Raw genomic sequence first — 17,802 nt, 5'->3', positions numbered from 1 at the left:
TCATTGCTTCTCGTTCCTCTGGGTAGTGATCATCCCCCTCTGCTCTTCTAAGTTCTCAGATTTTTAAATCTTCTCTTTCAGCATTTGGTTCTAGATTTCTCTCACCCTTTCATAGTATGTGTTCCTTATGGGCATTGATACAAGACTAAGAAATTGCTGCTTTTATGTTGTGCGGAAGAGTGCCTGTATTTTCATGCTGAAATCCATCGGAGATGAGGATTAATTTAAAAAGTCAGTATGAAGATACGTAAACAGCTCCTAAACAGCAACTACAGTGAATGTGTTTCTAATGTGGAAAATAGACTTGATCATCATTATTTCAATGTATTTAAGTTTGCTATTATACCTATGGTAATGTGAAGTTCAGTAGATTGAACATTTTTACGAGTGAAGGTGAACACACACTTCTTTGAACTAGTGTGTGCATGGGCACACTCACACAAGCACGCTTGTGCTCGCACAGTTTTCTGCGCGCTTGTCTCCCCCCCCCCCCCACCACCCCCCTGCGGGTCCGGGGGTTAGAATAGGCCCGAGGTATGCCTGCCTGTCATAAGAGGTGACTAAAAGGAGTCTCTCACATTTCGGCCTTTATCTGGTGGTCCCCTGTAGGGTTTGAAGTCAATTTTCCTAAAGGCAGAGCCAATTGGGGAAGGACGCCTTACATGGTGCATCGTGTCTATTGTGCATTGAGATCTTTAGCCCACTTTCTCGTCGTTGCATTGCAGTCCTGCTCGTTCTCCATCTCTTGGGCGAAGACACCTTCCTGCACAAATTTTCCGCCATGCACTATGCAGTGTCACTTTCTGTGCTGACGATGACCATGGACTTCTTTGCACCTCATATCCAGTATGGTAGCTAGTCTGTTGTGGTGGGGCCACCATGTACCCTGTTGGTTGTAGCCCCCTGACAACACAGGGATCGCCCTGCTGATGCCTGCGCCTTTGAATCCCCATGTATGCCAAGGAGTAGATGCCCGTCACCCTGGGGCATCGGGACTCCCGGCAATGGCCATCTTGCTAGGTGGCCTTTTCTGCGGCTGGGTGGTGCCCATGGGGAGGGCCCCTGGTCGGAGTGGGTGGCATCAGGGTGGATGACGAACCATGAAGTGTAGTACGTCATCTCTTGCTGGTGGTCAAACACCAGCAGTCTCTAAGCGGGCAAAGTCTAATTTCAGTGCTAAGAAATATGACGCCAAGTCATTCCCCTCCCTGTCCACACCATGGGAGGAACACCAGGCTAAGGATGGCAGTAAAGCTTAATCGCCCCAGTACCTCATATGTACGAGAGTTGATGGGGATCTTTCATGTCCATCAAGCCTCAGTTTTTTGTGGAACATTTGGAGTACAAGTTTGGGGAGGTGGAGGGTTTGTCCAAAATGCACTCTGGATCAGTTTTGATAAAAACAGCATCCTCTGCCCAGTCATGAGCTTGGGGCAAGTTGGGGGATATTGCTGTTACCATCACGCCTTATATGGTCCAGGGTATTATATTACACAGGGACCTTCTTTTGCAGTCTGACAATGTGCTGCGTGCCAATTTAGAACAGCGAGGTGTTCATTTTGTCGGGTGCATTCATCGGGGTCCGAGGGATAACCAAGTTGCCACCAGTGCCTACATCTTGGCCTTCGAGGGTGACGCATTGCCTGAGAAGGTCAAGGTGATGGTCTACCACTGTGATGTCAAGCCATATATCCCTCCCCCTGCGGTGCTTTAAGTGTTCGAAGTTCGGCCATATGTCTTCCCACTGTACTTCAAGCCCCACCTCTTGATTCTGGACATCCATCGCATCCCAATACCCCATGTGCCCCACCTCCCATCTGTGTCAACTGCGGGTAGCATCACTCACCTTGCTTGCCAGACTTTACAGAAAGAGAGGAAAATCATAGAATATAAGACCTTGGACTGACTGACCTACACTGAGGCTAAGAGGAAATTTGAGTGCCTACATCCTGTGGGTATGACTTCCTCACATGCCGCTGCTGTGAGAACAGTTGTCGCTCCATCAGTTCCTCAAATTCTTGTCGCCTCTCAGAACCGGGAGACTACACCTGCCCCCTTGATGGCTTGATGGTGGGGGTCACTTTGCTCCCTGTTGCTCCTGCACCACCTACTTCGGGAGCAACACCTCCGTCCCCTCCCCCCTCCCACCCATTGGGGATTTCAGTCCCCACTTCTGAGCCAGAGAAACATAAGGCTTCTTTGGCTCTTCTCGCTAGGAAGGGATCCCTTGGGTCACTCCCTTCCCAGGTTTCTGCCAGTGGGAAAGATGACACCAGCCAGTGGCTGAAGAGCCCAAAAGCAGCTGGTTGTAGGGCTTCATGCTCATCTTCAGTCCTGGAGACTGCTTCAGTGAAGTCCTCTCCGCCAGGGAAACCCAAAGAACAGTGTGAGAAATTGAAAAAGAAGACCCTCAAGAACAAGGAACTTGTGTTGGTACCCACACATACCCACCACATACCTACAAGCTCTGTGTCTGAAGATGGGGTGGAGATTCTGCTGTCCACTGAGGACCTGGATCTCGCTGGACCCTTAGACACCATGGATATAGGTTGCTCAGGCAAAAAGTCGGTGGCAGCAAGTGACACTGCGGCGTAAACTGCCTCATTGAATGCTCCATGCCTTACCAGTCTCACCATGATGTCATCCTCCAGTGGAATTGCGGCGGTTTTTTCCACTGTCTGGCTGAGCTGTAGCAACTGTTAAGCTTTACACCTGCTCTCTGCATTGCTCTCCAGGAAACCTGGTTCCTGGCAATGCGGACCCCTGCCCTCCATGGCTGTAAGGGATATTACAGGAAACGTAGTGACTATAATCGAGTGTCAGGTGGAGTTTGCGTTCATGTCCTAAACTCAGTCTGTAGTGAAACTGTGCCCCTTCAACCCCTCTTGAAGCTGTGGCTGTCGAATACGGACAACGCAAGAAATAACTGTCTGCAATGTATATCTTCCTCCAGATGGTGCAGTACCCCTGAATGTATTAGCTGGACTGATTGATCAACTCCCTAAACTGTTCCTACTGTGGGGAGATATTAATGTGCATAACCTCTTGTGGGGTGACACCATGCTTAATGACCGAGGCTGAGATGTCAAAACTTTACTGTATTAGTTCGACTAATGCCTCTTAAATACTGGGGCCACCACATATTTCTGTGTGGCTTGAGGGAGTTACTTAGCCGTTGATTCATCAATTTGCAGCCCAGAACTTCTCCCATCAATCCACTGGACAGAGCATGATGACCTGTGTGGTGGTGACCACTTCCCCCCCTCTTCCTGTCACTGCCCTGGTGTCAGGCCCACAGATGCCTGCCCAGATAGGCTTTAAACAAGGCAGACTGGGAAACTTCCACCTCTGATGTCACCTTTGACTCTCCCCCACATGGCAACATCGATTTGATGGTTGAGCAGGTCACTACCACAATTGTTTCTGCAGCAGATAATGCGATCCCTTGCTCTTTAGGGTGCCCCCGGCGAAAGACAGTCTGTTGGTGGTTGCTGGAAGTCGCTGAAGCAATTGCAGAGTGTCGGTGAGCTCTACAGTGACATAAACAGCACCCTTCCCTAGAGCAACTGATAGCTTTTAAGTTGCTCTGTGCCCACATTCGCCAACTTATCAAACGACGGAAGCAGGAGTGTTGGTCGAGAAACGTCTTGACCAATGGGTGCCATACATCACCTTCCCATGTCTAGATGAAGATCAGACGTCTTTTTGGGTACCAGACCCCTACAGGTGTCCCTGGTGTTACCATCAATGGCGTGCTATGTACCGATGCAAACACGATTGCTGAGCACTTGGCTTGAGCACTATGCTCGAGCCTCTGCATCGGAGAACTACCCCCAGCCTTTCGCACCCTCAAATGGCAGATGTAAAGTCCTCTCGTTCACTACACACCACAGTGAACCCAGTATCGCCCCATTTACGGAGTGGGGGCTCCTCAGTGCACCTGCACATTGCTGCAACACAGCTCCTGGGCCAGATCGGATGCACAGCCAGATGATTAAACATCTCTCCTCTGACCACAAGTGACATCTCCTCGTCATCTTCAACTGGATCTGGTGCAATGGTGTCTTTAGATTGCAATGGCAGGAGAGCAAAATCATTCTGGTGCTCAAACAAGGTAAAAACCTGCTTGATGTGGATAGCTATCGGCCCATCAGCCTTGCCAATGTTGTTTGTAAGCTGCTGGAATATATGGTGTGTCAGCGGTTGGGTTGAGTCCTGGAGTCATGTGGTTTACTGCCTGCATGTCAGGGCAGCATCCGCCAGGGGCACTCTACCACTAATAATCTTGTGTCTCTCGAATCTGCCATCCGAATAGTGTTCTCCAGACGCCAACATCTGGTTGCCGTCTTTCTTGACTTGCATAAAGCATACGACATGACCTGGCGACATCATATCCTCGCCACATTGTACGAGTGGGGTCTCCAAGGCCTGCTCCCGATTTTTATCCAAATCTTCATGTTTCTCCATACTTTCCGTGGCCAAATCCGTGCCTCCCATAGTCTCCACCCCACCCCCTCTCCCCCCTACTAATGAGAATGTCATTCGTATTGAGTCTCTCTCTATTTTTAGGGGCCTTTAATGGTCTAGCAGCAGCTGTAGGGCTGTCTGTCTCACCCTATCTGTATGCAGACGAATTCTGTATTATGTACTGCTCCTCCAGTACTGGTGTTGCTGAGTGGCACCTACAGGGAGCCATTCCCTAGGCGCAGTCATGGGCTCTAGCCCACGGCTTCCAGTTTTCAGCCGCAAAGTCGTGTGTCATGCATTTCTGTCGGCGTCGCAACATTAATCCAGAACCAGAACTTTACCTTAATGACGATCCACTCACTATAGTGGAGACATATCGATTCTTATGACTGGTTTTCAACGCCCCGTTGACTTGGCTACATCACTTTCGTCAGCTTAAGCAGAAGTGCTGGCAGCACCTCAATGCCCTCCGCTGCCTGAGCAGCACCAACTGGAGTGCTGATCGCTCTACTCTGCTGCAGCTTTACAAAGACCTCGTTCAATCCCGCCTTGACTATGGGAGTCTGGTTTACGGTTTGGCAGCACCCTCAGCATTGCATGTACTTGACCCAGTGCACCACTGTGGTGTTCGCCTAGTGACAGGAGCTTTTAGAACAAATCCAGTGACCAGTTCGTGGTGGAGGCTGGAGTCCCTAAGTTGCAGATCCGAGGTGCACAACTGCTTGCCAGATATGTTGCATTCATTCGTAGTTCTCCTGCACATCTGAATTACCATCTTCTTTTCCCAACCATGGCAGTTCATCTCCCGCATCGGCGTCCCAGGTCAGGGCTAATGATTGTGGTTCGTTTGTGATCCCTTCTGTCTGAACTGGGATCCTCCCCTAAAGGGTCTGTCCGCATACACCTCCATGGTGTACACCTGGGTCACAGATTCATCTGGATCTTTCGCATGACCCTAAGAACTCGGTTACTCCTGCCACTCTCCACTGCCACTTCCTCTCGATTCTTGACGTTTTCTGGGCCTCTGAAGTGGTTTACACTGTCGGCTGAATGGCTGATGGTCATGTTGGCTTCACCTACATCCCCAGAGGACTTTTTGGACAGCATTCCTTGCCTGATGGCTGCAGTGTATTCGCTGCAGAGCTGGTGACCCTCTCTCATGCACTTCAGTATATCCGTTCATGCCCCGGGGAATTGTTTCTTCTGTGTACTGACTCCTTGAGCAGCCTACAAGCTATTGACCAGTGCTACCCTTGCCATCCTTTGGTAGTGTCCCTCCAAGAGTCCATCTATGTCCTGGATCGGTCCCGTCGTTCAGTGGTGTTTGTGTGGACCCCAGGAAACGTCGGCATCCCAGGCAATGAACTTGCCGACAGGCTGGCGAAACAGACTATGTGGAAATCGCTTCTGGAGATAGGCATCTCTGAGCCTGACCTGCGTTCTGTCTTACCCTGCAGGGTTTTTCGGCTTTGGGAGATGGAATGGCATAACAGTACACACAACAAACTATGTGTCATTAAGGAGACTATGAATGTGTGGAGGACTTCCATGAGGGCCTCTCGGAGGGAATCAGTTGTCATCTACTGGCCCCGCATTGGCCACACTTGGGTGACCCACGTTTACCTCCTGCGCTGTGAAGACCCACCTGAGTGTTGGTACAGTGCCTGGTTGACAGTGGCCCATATTCTGGTGCTCTGTCCCACTTTTACTGCCCAACGACAAATTCTTGTGTTACCGGACTCATTGCCGCTGATTTTATCTGACAACGCCTCATTGGCTGATATAGTTTTACGTTTTATTCGTGAGGGTGAGTTTTGTCATTTGACCTAAGTTTTAGCACGTGTTCTTTGTCCGTCACCCTAGTGCTTCTAGGGTGGATGTTTTAATGTGTTGCAGAGTGGCTGGCTTCTACTTTTTTATTCTCATGGTCAGCCAGCCATGGTAATCTGCTTTGTTATTTTAATCTCTTCATCCCATTTCTTGCGTTCCTGTGTTTTTCTTGTTCCATTTTGTCCACTTACATGTTTGTTGCCCTTCATCGCTCTTGGGATTTTTCCTTTCATTCTGTTTTGTGTTGTCAGTCTCGTTTGTTTTATTCTCACACTTGTTGCATTGTTTTATTTGGAACAATGGACTGATGACTGTATAATTTGGTCCGTTTCCCCCTCTTTTAATCCAACCAACCAACACCTCTCTTCCCCTTCTCTGTCCCCCTCTCTCCCTACCACCTCCTCACCAGCCTAACCCACTGTCCCCCCCACCCACCCTCCACCTGGTCTTGCCCCACAGACCCCGCCACCCAGTTCTCGCCCCCCCTCCCTCCCCCCCGGTTGCCCCAGTGCCCCCCACCCCCCCTTCTTTCATGTGTACAGCTACATTGTGCTGATTGACTATTAATCCTTTTTATGGTTTGCAAGTTGCACTGTGCAGACTTTCCTGCAAAATTCAGTTTATACGAGGAATGTTAAAAAAATCTTGGGAATTTTCGTTTTCCAGAAATAAGTATATTTTTTTATTTATATTAATGCTATCTCCTCCAAAGTAGACTCAGTTAGATATTATATACTTGGGCCAGCATTTCTTCCAATCCCCAAAACACTTCTGGAATTTGATCTTTGGGTTAGCACTTAGCTCGTTCAGCGATGTGCTTTTAATCTTGTCTAATCTTGGAAAGTTCTCTTTGTTTTTGGATACAGAAAAATATCTGGCAAATAGGGAGGCTAGGGCATCATTATGGTGTCGGTTTCCACAAAAAATTCGTGAACAAGCAATGAAGTGTGAGCAAATGCATTATTGTGGTGCAAAAGCCACAATTTTTTTTGCCAAAAATCTGGGTTCCTTTTTTTCCGATTGCTTCCCACAAATGCCACTGACCTTGTAGATAGTACTTGTTGTCGATGATTTAACCTTTTGGCAACAACTTGTGATGCACTATGCTGTTAAAATTGAAGAAAACGGTGAGCATAGTCTTGACATTCGACCACACTTGCCAGATGCCTCCACTCAGACCATTGAGCCTTAGTTTTGATGTCATACCCATACACTCATGTTTCGTTACCTTTTGAGACACGTTTCAGTAGTTTTGCGTTGTTGACGTCATTTGGTAACTCCCTAGCAATTTCCATTCACAACTGGATTTGCTCGCAATTTGACACCTCCAGCACAGATTTTACTGTTACGTGTGTCATACCCAAAACATCAGAAAGAATTTCAAGGCAGGAGCTGATTGATATACCAACACCATCAGCAACTTCTCTGATAGTGAGTCAGTGATGGTTCATAATCATTTCTCTAACTTTTACCGACTTTTCTTTGGTGGTTATTGTTCTGGGGCATCAAGAATGTTGGTCATCTTCAGCCTCTTCACAGCCATCCTGGAAATGCTTATACCTCTCATAAATCCCAGTTTTACTCATAGACGTTTCACCAAAAGCAGTAGTAAACATTTCTAAAACTCTCTTAAATTTTATTCCATATTTATAGCAAAATTATTGCAAATTCTCCGATGCATTTTTAAAACAAATCAGTAATCTTCAGTTGTAAGCCGAGAGACGTAACCTTCATGACAACTGATGATAAACCAAATGTCCAATGTGGCTACCAGTGTGCAGACATGTTTCAGACATGTTTACCAACACAACAAATCAAAATTGTGCCAACTGCACTAATACAGCTCATGATATTACAAAAATCCTATTTTTTTAACACACTTTGTACATTGGTGATAATGTATAGCAACCATCGAACCTTTCTTTGTTTTTAATTTCAGGAAACAAAACGGAAACAGATGGCTGAGGCAGCAGAAAGGCGACAAAAGGAGCAGGAGTCAAGGGGAGTGAAAAATCCTCAACAGCCACGGAAAAAAATGCCAGCAGCAGAATTACCTGAAAATTCTAATGCAGTTCTGAAGGTAAAGAGAATAAAGTCATATTACTAATATTTTAATGGTTTTGTTGCACTGTGGTTATTCCAACTTCAGATTTTATGGTAAGGGACAGATATTCAGGTAGTGAAGAAAGGGGAAAATTTAATTGTGATGAGGGACTGGAATTAAATAGTAGGACAAGGAAGAGAAGTAAAAATAGTAGGCTGTGGACTTGGGAAATAGAATAAAAGAGGAAGCTGCCTGGTAGAATTTTACACAGAACATAAGAATCGTGAAAGAAGGTTGTATACATGGAAGATGCTCAGAGACACAGGGTGGTTTCAGATTGCTTATATATAATGGTAAGATACAGATTTAGGAAGCAGATTTTAATCTGTAAGACATTTCCAGGGACAGATCTTCGGGAGGCCGACGGTTCAAACCCGTGTACAGCTATCCAGATTTAGGTCCTTTGTGATTTCCCTAAATCACTTCAGGCAACTGCTGGGATGGGTCCTTTGAAAAGGCACAGCCGACTTTCGTGCCCATTCTTCCACAATCGGAGCTTGTGCTCCATTTCTAATGACCCCATTGTCGAAAGGGACGTCAAACACTAATCATCTACTCCTCCTCCTCCTCCTCCTCCTCCTCCTCCTCCTCCTCCAGGTGCAGATGTTCACTCTGACCATAATTTATGAGTTACAAGCTGTAGAGTAAAACTGAAAAAATTGCAAAAAGATAGAAAATTAAGTATATGGGACCCAGGTAAGTTGAACAAACCAGAAATTGTTTGAGAGTTCAGGAGGCAGCGTTAGGCAATACAGAAGACAGTGAATGGGTAGAAACAAGAAAGGAATACAGAAGATAATGAATGGGTAGAAACAAGAAAGTAATACAGAAGGCTTGGTCCCATAGGAACTTACCACAAAAATACAGAAGATAATTAATGGGTAACCTGAAAGATGAAATAGTGAAGGCAGCAAATGATCAAATAGGTAAACAAACAAAGCCTTTCAGAAATCCTTGGATATCACAGACAATACTGAATTTTATTGATGAAAGGAGAGGGGGGGGGGGGGGGGGGGGGGAAGTAGAGCATATGAAGCAGGCAAGAAGGAATATAGACTCCCCAGAAATGAGATTGACTGTAAGTGCAGAATGGTTAAGGAGAAATGGCTTAGAGGGCAGATGCAAGGCTATAAAAGCATATACAACTAGTGGAAGGATAGACACAGCCTATAGAAAAATTAAAGCATTCTTTGGGGAAAATAGAAGCAGCTGTATGAATTATAAAGGGTTCAAACAAGAGAAAGCTCACAGGTGGGAGTGTATAGAGAGGCTGTGCAAGGGAAATGAACTAGGAGGCACTATTATTGATAGGGGAGATGACATACAAGAAGGCAAGATGGGAGACATGACACTGCAAGAATAATTTGATAGAACACTCAAAGATCTGACTGGAAACAAGGCCCCTGGAGAAGACAACATTCAGTTAGAACTACTGATTGGGAGAGCCAGCCATGACAAAACTTTTCCATCTGGTGTGTAAGATGTATGAGATAGGTGAAATAATCTCATGCTTCAAGAAGAATGTAATAATACCAATTCCAAAGAAAGCAGTTGCAGACAGGTGTGGATATCACTGAACTATGAGTCTAATAAGTCGTAATTGAAAAATATTGACATGAATTATTTCCAGAAAAAGGAGAAATTGGTAAGAGCCTACCTTGGCGAGATTAGTGTGGACTTCCGAGAAATGTAGGAACACATGAGGCAATACTGACCTTAAATCATCGCTTAGAACAAGACCATTCAGCAGTGCTGGTCAGGATCATGTAGCCTCTGGAAATAAACAGAGCAACAGGCAAGAGCAACTGAAAGAGTGTGAGCCTCGTTGGCCGCCAGTTCGAGTTGTGAACAGTTAGATGTGGCAGAAGCAGGAAGCAGCTCCCAACAGCAGGCCCTCAGAACCACCTTCTTTTAATCCTGCATGAGATGATCTATATCTTTTTACTGGATATGATGACTGTGTAAAATGTAGTGTGTCACACAGTATTAAACCACATCAGGAAATTCAATTTGTGATGTCATTATGCAGTACATCATGTGGCAGATATGACAAATATATCGACAGCAAACGAAACACAATAATCCTTGGACTGAAAGCCAGGTTTTCAAACAAAGTAAGTCACCTCTTAATAAATTTCTGTTGTAATATGGTGACAGTGGAAGAAATAAAACAAAATTGCTTTGTTTCAACAATCACCCTGCCAGTTTTGAGAGCTCATGCTACAGATATTATTTGATAAAAATATTTTGTATTATTTGTAGGGTGTTGATCATCTTGGAAGAGACTCTTCTGTGAAAATAAGCTACAGAATTTCTCATCAGATAGCTGTGAACTTGAAGCCATTTGCTGAAGGTGAATTTATTAAGAATGCTTTGTAATAGTGAGGCACTGTAATACAGGCCGAATTGAAGAATTAGCAGAAGATGTGGAGGCTCACCTGAAAATGAATATTAATGACAGTGTTGTTTTCTTTATGACTCTCATGACTTGTCAGACACAGCGTAGCTGGTAATTTTCATCAGGACCATAAACAAAATGCAGGAAGTTCATGAGGAGATGTTAGATCTCATCCCATTGAAGGACACAACAACAGATAAAGACATGTCCAATGCACTTAAAAGATTATGTAGAAGTTTGGTCTGCTGTGGGAATTACTAACTTCCGTATCAACAGACGTTGGTTCAGCTATGGCTGGCAAAATCAGTGGTTTAGAAGGCTGCTTCCAGAGAAAAATCAGGATTCATGATCTTCCGGTTATCCCCAAACATTGCTTGATTCATCAACATCATTTGTATTGCAACAGCATAAAACTGAATAATCTAATGAGCTTGGTTGTGAAAATCACTAAGTCTCTTGAAGCAAAAGGATTCAATAATCTCTTGTGCAGAGCGTTTCTGTATGATGTTGACTGTGAATATGGAGATTTATCCCATCACTGTTAGGTTTGCTGGCACAGTCATGCTAAAGTTCTGGAATGCTTCATGTAGTGGCACGAATAAATATTGTTGTTCATGGAATTGAAGGGAGAAAGTGTACCTGAACCGTCGGATGATTGCTGGATAATGTAATTTAACCTTTTTAACTGTTGCTACAGAACGTCTTCGTGTCTTGTTTTTGTTGCTTCAAGGGAAGGATATTCTCATTGTCCATTTCTGTGCCGAAATAAAGGCATTCAAGATGAAACTACTACTCTGGGCAAGGCAGCTGGCAGCTGGTGGCTATAAACATCTGTTACTGTCCAAAATGGTCAGCATTAACAAATGTTACCATTGCTGCAGATTTTGAAGAGTATGCAGATCTTTTAAGAAAATTACGTACTTTATTTGAAACAAGATTAACTGGTATTTCGAACTTGTAAACAGATTTAGGAACCTTTGATACTCCATACTTTGTGGACTTCAAGTGACTTTTACAAACATTTGTCACAGAAGCATTACCCGAAACTTCATAGACATGCAGCATGGATGCTTAGTCTGTCCAGATCAATGCACAATTGTGAAAAGTTCTTTTCACTAATGAAACTGTGTAAAACATGACTGAGCTGTTCCATATCAGATTATCATCTGAAATGTCTTTTGAGACTGAACTGTGCTGAATCAGTCCCAGCATTGAAGCTCATACACAAAGAAACATAAATAAATGTAGAAATCAGCAATAGAAAACTGAGGTGGATTAATTTTTTGTATTTTCTTTGTTATTTAGTTTCCTAGTTTTGCCTTACAGTTTGCCATCATCCATTAAATGTTGTACTTACTATGTAATTACATTCATTTTTGCCCTTCATTATTTACTGGCAATCTGTTTGGCATTAAGACTATTGTAATTCGTGTCTTCATGAAATGTTCAAAATGTTTAGTCAGAATTGCCGTTTCGTTTTACAGTTCCTTTAGTAAGCATATCCCCAATTGCTCACCAGAGTATTGATTTACTCGTGACTAAATAATTCCAATTGCTATCTTCTGTTTACGACACAACAGTATTGAACAAAAGAATAATAAGCCAGCTTTGTGCAGTGCCACTTGGCTGCCACTGCCAAATGAACAGTCAAGTGCTCTGTGCTCCCACTTGCAGTGTACTGACAGAGCCAGAGCAAAGAACAGAATCATGCTGCTCCGTAAAATGGTACCATGAACGGCCCTGTCTTATAACATAGGTTAAGGAAAGACAAACCTGCATTTATAGCAATTGTAGACTTACAGAAATCTTTTGACTTGATACAAGATGAATTGAATACTCTTTTTGAAATTCTAAAGGTAGCAGGAGTAAAATACAGGGAGCAACAGGTTATTTACAACTTCTGCAGAAGCCAGATGGCAGTTGTAAGAGTAGAGGTACATGAAAGGGTGACACTGGTTGAGGAGTGTGAGTGACATGGTTGTAGCTTATCAACAATGTTATTCAGTGTGTGCATTGAGCAAGCAGTAAAGGAAACCAGAGAAAAATTTGCAGAAGGAATTACAGATCAGGGAGAAGAAACAAATACTTGGAGGTTATGGATGACATTGTAACTGTGCCAGAGACAGCAAAGGACTTCAAAGAGCAATTGAACAGAATAGGCAAGAGTCCTGAAAGTAAGATATAAGATGAACATCAGCAAAGCAGAACAAGGATAATAGAACATAGGTGTGAGCTAAATCAGGGAACATTGAGGGAATTGCAAGGGTTGCCCTGAAAGTAATTCACCACTTTTTTTTCTCAGTCAAAAACAATGCTACAAATGCAAAATGTTACATATGTATTATTTGAAATCTGAGAAAGCGTGCCAAGTTTCCGTCACTCCTGACAGGTAGCGTAGCTGGAGGACAGTTTCAAAATGGTGTCTGTAGGGGATGTACTTTACAAGCAACCTGTCATCATTGAATTTCTCACTGCAGAGAAAGAAACCGTGGGAATATTCACAGAAGCTTGTGCAAAGTCTGTGGAGTATCTGCTGTTGACAGAAGTACAGTTAGTCCCTGGCCAGGAAGGGTGAGGTCATCAAAAGAAGATTCGGTAGAGTTCCACAATTTGCGGTGCTCAGGGAGATCATCCACGACTGTCACACTTGACAGCCCTGACCTACCCACTTCGGGCTTCCACTTGTTTGTGCCATTAAAGGATGACATTCATGGGATACATTTTGAGGACGATGAGGAGGTGATTCAGATTGTGAAGCACTGGCTCCACTACCAGGACAAGGATTGGTACCTACAGGGCATACATGTCCTTGTTTCGCACTGTGGGAAGGCCAAATGACGGGATGGAGATCATAGAAAAATAGAATGTGTAGATAAAACACCATTCTTTCGTGTGTGTAATTCTCAGTATGTTCAATATAGAATTGTTGGAAAAAAATGCTTTGTATTACTTTCTGGGCAACCCTCATATATTAGGAAATGAGACATTAGAAGTAGTAGATGACTTTCACTATTTGGGCAGTAAACTAACTGATGATAGCTTAGGAAGGGAGAATATAAAATGGAGGCTGATAATGGCAAAAAAAGCATTTCTAAATAAGACACACTTGTTAACATCAAATAAAGATTTAAGTCCTAGGAAGTCTTTTATGAAGGTATTTGTCTAGAGTGCAGCCTTGTACAGAAGTGAAATGTAGATCGTAAACAGGTCAGACAGGAAGAGAATACAAGCTTTTGAAATGAAATGTGGTGCTACAGAAGAATTCTAAAGATTAGACAGTAGCTCGTGTAAGGTGGGCAGCCCTGACCCAAATGGCAGAGACTGGAATATTGAGCTCATAAAGATAAGTTGTTAACTGTTAATAGCTGTTAATTAATTTAAGATTATATTGTAAAGAAGTTAATTAGCATCTGTTCTAACTTAATTGTTGAAGATTTCATTATTTCAAACATGTTTTTCAAGAAAAGAAAAAATTTCTTAAGGATCAGTTTTTGCATGTTCCAGATGTAGGTTTACACAAACTGAACGAGTCTGTATAACTGTTACTTGCAGAATTTTGTTTGTTTTCATTTCACATATATGTAGCAGAGTGTTATCTAATTGGAGAACTAAAGATTTGATATTCCGTGTTTTATTTCTTTTAGAGGGGAGATGTAGTGGCATGGGAATTGAGGAAGTAAATAAGACTTTTCTATGGTATTGCAAAGTATGTTCAAGAGACAGGAAAATACCTAAACAAGGAGAGATCAGAGCCCGTAAGGCTGAGCTGGATAGTGCTAGGAAGGAACTGATGAGGCTAAGAGGGAGATGGGTAAAGATAAGTGGGAAGTGGTAGCAAGGAACACAGGGGCCACAGAAAGAGAACAGTATCAGTTTCATCATTGGCAGAAAAAATCAATTTGCTTTGCTACCTCAGTTAAGCAAGGGAGAGGCTCAAGTAGATGTACGTGTAGTTAATACCCAACAAACTTCGATCAGGAAACCAGCAGTTAAAAGAGGTAGGAAGTAGGAGGATAGTTTTGTTGCTAGGAAGTAATTGTGGAAGAGGTGTGGGCCAGGTTTTGCTGGAAAAGTTAGGTGACACATACTAGATCACAGCCCAGTGTATGTGGTAGATGATGTTAAGAGCCTTGTGAAAGGGCTTTACAAAGCAGGATCATGTTGTGATAGTGTGCGGAGCATGAAACAGTATTGATAGGGACTAAGGCCACAATATTGAGAGTGACCCAGTAAAAATATCTTATACATTGAACCATACAAATGTAGGATTGGTGACCGCTTTCATGCAATATGATTGGCCCAGTTGAACAGCTCTGTAAGGAGGATCGACATAGATTGGCTGCTTTGGGTGGCTACTGGGTGAGACATGGATTTGGTTCCTGTTGATGCTGTTGGAAGGAGGGATGTCACGAGGCATGGCCTGCATGTCAGTAGGAAAGAGAAAGATATGTTGGCTGGGTTGATAGCAAAATCCTTCAAGGGGGATGGCACTGAAACTCAAGGGGTACATTTTTTTATAGGCTAAGTTCAGTGTCCATTGATTCAGCATTAAAAGGAATTAAGCTTAATTAGAAGCTGAGAGAGGCAGGTACTAAAAATGTCAAAATATCACAAGATTCTCATAAAAGTAAAGTTGAAAATATTGTTACTATATTGTATCAGAATATCAGTAGATTAAAAACAAACTAGATGAGCTTCTTGTTTGGAAGATTTGGAAACTCAGGATATAATAGAAGTGCCATGCCTGTCTGAACGTAATATAATCATAGATTTGATAAAAGAAAATGTAAGCAGATATAACCTTTCAGCACATTTAAGTAGAGACATCATAGTGTGAAAAATTTAAAATCAAAAATTTTTTGCGAAGAGCAAAGTATAGAACCATGTTCCTGTGAGCTTAAAATAAGTTGTGGTACTTCTGTAATTGTAACTGCATATAGGTCCCCATTGGGAAATTTTCAGCTGTTACTAAAAAAACTTGGATTCTTTGTTCTGCTATCTGTCGGACAGAGGGAAGCAAATTATTATTTGTGGGAATTTCAGTGTAGATTTTTGAAAGAGTCTGTTAGGAAGAATGACCTTTAAGTATTATCGGTTCTTCTAGTTTGTCATCAGTTTTTGATGTACCTACTTGGGTAGTATAGGAAAGCAGCACACTGATAGCTATTATTTTCATAGGCCAAGATAAATTTAAGCAAATAAACATTTATCCTGTTAACACATTGTGTACGGCTCACATAAATTTACGTTTTTCGTTCCACACGTTTTCTGAGACCTGTTGCTCATGCCAGTAACAATTTCAATTTAACAAAAGGTTATATACAAATTTGAGGGCTGAGTGCAGTGAACAACAGTATGAACATATTTTTATATTTCGTTATTCTGCCAACAATCAGTACTGCAAAATAGTCGGTACGTTAGTTATTGCCTTGTGCAGTATGGTGCGGAAACAGTTGACAGAAACAGAGATTCTTGCTGAACTGTTTGTAGACAATTGTTCTGTGTTCCAAGTGATTTGAGATGATACTGATACTGGTAGTGGAAGTGAAGAAGAAATCAACATGTCTATAATCAGCCAAGTGAGATAATTGTGAACAATTTAGATGACTAAGCTTTTGACAGTGAAAGTTGGCTGAAGGGGGTCAAGATAATTGTTTTAGAAACATTTAGAGGAATTCCAGATGTAAAAACTCTTCTGAGTTATATCAATAGCATTATAAGCACTGCGGAATTATTTCTAGAGGATGAATTGTTTGGTCAGATGGTGACACAAACTAACTTTTATTACAAACAAAGCAAAAACCTTTATAAAGAATCTCCCAGGTCTCCTTAATTTGTAAAATCACTGCTGCTGAACTGAAAAAAAATTCTGGCCATGATTATTTGATGGACTATTGGTCAACAGATTTTTGGCAAGCTAATGAGCAGATATTAATTTCAGCAGATATGAACCTGTGCTAAAGTACCTCCTAGATGAATTTCAGACCATATACAAATCTGAACAGGAGCTTTCACTTCATGAAGCAATGATACCATGGAGAGGAGGGCATCTTCATTTCCAGACAGGTCATCCTGGAGTTTGCATGTTCGTATGGTTTGTGAAAGCATAAGTGGGTATATCTCTTACCTACAAATATACACTAGGGAAGGAAAAAAAGCTTCACGACACTATTCTGTCTGTGCTTTCACCTCAGTTTGGAATATGGCACTACATTTATCAAGACAATTGTGACAATAGTACAGCTGTTGCCAAAGCACTTCTGGAAAGGAAAAAAAAAATGCTTTGTGGTACAACATGAATCAATAGAGGTCTCGCTCAGTGTCTACAAACAAAAGCCAAACCTGTAAAGAAAGGTGACATTTTGCTGCAGGTATGGAAAGACAAAAGGGAGGTGAGAATAACAGTTCATGATGAGTCCATGGTTGTGACAGGTAAAAAACACAAGGGGAAATTATACAGAACCTAAAATGTGTTGTGACATACAGTAAATTTATGAAAGGTGTGGACAGAGCTGATCAATATCTTTCATATTGTGGAATAATCAGAAAAACCAATAAATTGACAAAGTAGTTTTGTTTCTAGTGAATTGTGCTTTGTTTAATGCATACAAGATGTACAGAAACTTAAATCCAGATATACAAAAAAGTATAAAATGTTCCTAAAAGAAGTTGCAAGAGCCTGGACAAGTGATCAACAAGATGGCGCAGCAATTGTGGAGGAAACTGAAGCAGTCTGATCTACAGAATGAGCACCTAATAAGGATCCACCTGGTCGATTGTCATGGGAAGTGGAAAAGAGAAATGTCCAGCACAGCCTTGCAGAGTTTGTGCAGTGCATCGTAAAAGAAGTGAAACGAGATGTTACTGCCAGTTTTGTGAAGTACTGTTACATGAAGGTATGTGTTAAGAGAGATGTCACATCCTTCAAGAATATTAGAATATCATAAAATCATGTCTGCCAAGTTTCATCAGCATCAGACACCAGTAAGTGCAACTACATTCA

At 42.7% G+C, this 17,802-nt stretch overlaps 1 long non-coding RNA gene across 1 annotated transcript in view; it reads left to right on the top strand.

Moving 5' to 3' along the window:
* LOC124556523 overlaps positions 1–8,317 on the top strand; it is a 41,709-nt gene extending 33,392 nt beyond the window's left edge. The window contains exon 3 of the long non-coding RNA XR_006968616.1: positions 8,237–8,317. This is a non-coding gene — a long non-coding RNA (uncharacterized LOC124556523). The remainder of the gene's footprint in view (positions 1–8,236) is intronic.
* Positions 8,318–17,802: the final 9,485 nt, after the last annotated feature.

This window comes from Schistocerca americana, chromosome X (genome assembly GCF_021461395.2).
Source record: "Schistocerca americana isolate TAMUIC-IGC-003095 chromosome X, iqSchAmer2.1, whole genome shotgun sequence".
Classification (NCBI taxonomy): domain Eukaryota; kingdom Metazoa; phylum Arthropoda; class Insecta; order Orthoptera; family Acrididae; genus Schistocerca; species Schistocerca americana.
The sequence above is the reverse complement of the archived record's forward strand: the minus strand, read 5'-3'. Positions and strand labels throughout refer to the sequence as shown.